We start from the raw sequence: 1,011 nt of genomic DNA, 5'->3' as shown, positions 1-1,011 counted from the left end.
TACAGAAGGATTCATTGCAAAAAGCAGAGAAAAAGAGCTTACTGGCGAAAAAATGCTAGTAAGGGGTACTTTGGGCGTTAAACGCCAGAATGGGCACCATTCTGGGCGTTTAACGCCAGTAAAGGTGCCATTTTGGGCGTTAAACGCCAGAATGGACACCATTCTAGGCGTTTAACGCCAGTAAAGGTGCCATTTTGGGCGTTAAACGCCAGAATGGACACCATTCTGGGCGTTTAACGCCAGGTGTGCAACATCCTAGTGACAAAGGGGATTCTGGCGTTTAACGCCAGCCAGGGTACCTGGCTGGGCGTTAGACACCCACAATGGCTAGCAAATGGGCGTTAAACACCAGAATGGACGCCATTCTGGGCGTTTAACACCAGAAAGGTGGGGGACTGAGATTTTGCTTTCCGATTAAATTTTTTTCAAACTTTCTTTTTTTTGACCCATACTTTTCTACATAAACACATTTCAAACTTTCATCATTCACCTTCAAATCTTCAAAAATTAAAATCATTCTTCAAATCTCTCTCAAATCCATCCCAAATCTTCTTCAAAAACTCAAATTTCTCTCAAATTCTCTCCATATCTTCTCAAATCTCCTTCCAAATTTTCGAAATCTCTTCCCCCCTATAAAAACACGTTCGGCCTCCTTATTCCCCCACACCATTCAAATTTGCTCTTCTCCTCTCTCTCCTCTTTCCTTTCTTTTGCTTGAGGACAAGCAAACCTCTAAGTTTGGTGTGCTTTTCTGTGATCACTAAGCCAAGATTCATCAAGATCATGGCTCCTAAGGGAAAACAAACCAATTTAAGAGGAAAGAAAGAGAATAATCCAAAGAATCTTTGGAATCAAGAGAAGTTCTTAACCAAAGAACATGAAGACCATTATCATAAAATAATGGGTCTGAGGTCAGTGATCCCGGAAGTCAAATTCGATCTAAAAGAAGATGAATATCCGGGGATCCAAGAGCAAATTCGAAACAGAGGATGGGAAGTTCTAACCAATCCT

Source organism: Arachis duranensis, chromosome 4 (assembly GCF_000817695.3).
Source record: "Arachis duranensis cultivar V14167 chromosome 4, aradu.V14167.gnm2.J7QH, whole genome shotgun sequence".
Classification (NCBI taxonomy): domain Eukaryota; kingdom Viridiplantae; phylum Streptophyta; class Magnoliopsida; order Fabales; family Fabaceae; genus Arachis; species Arachis duranensis.
Note: the sequence above shows the minus strand (reverse complement) of the source record.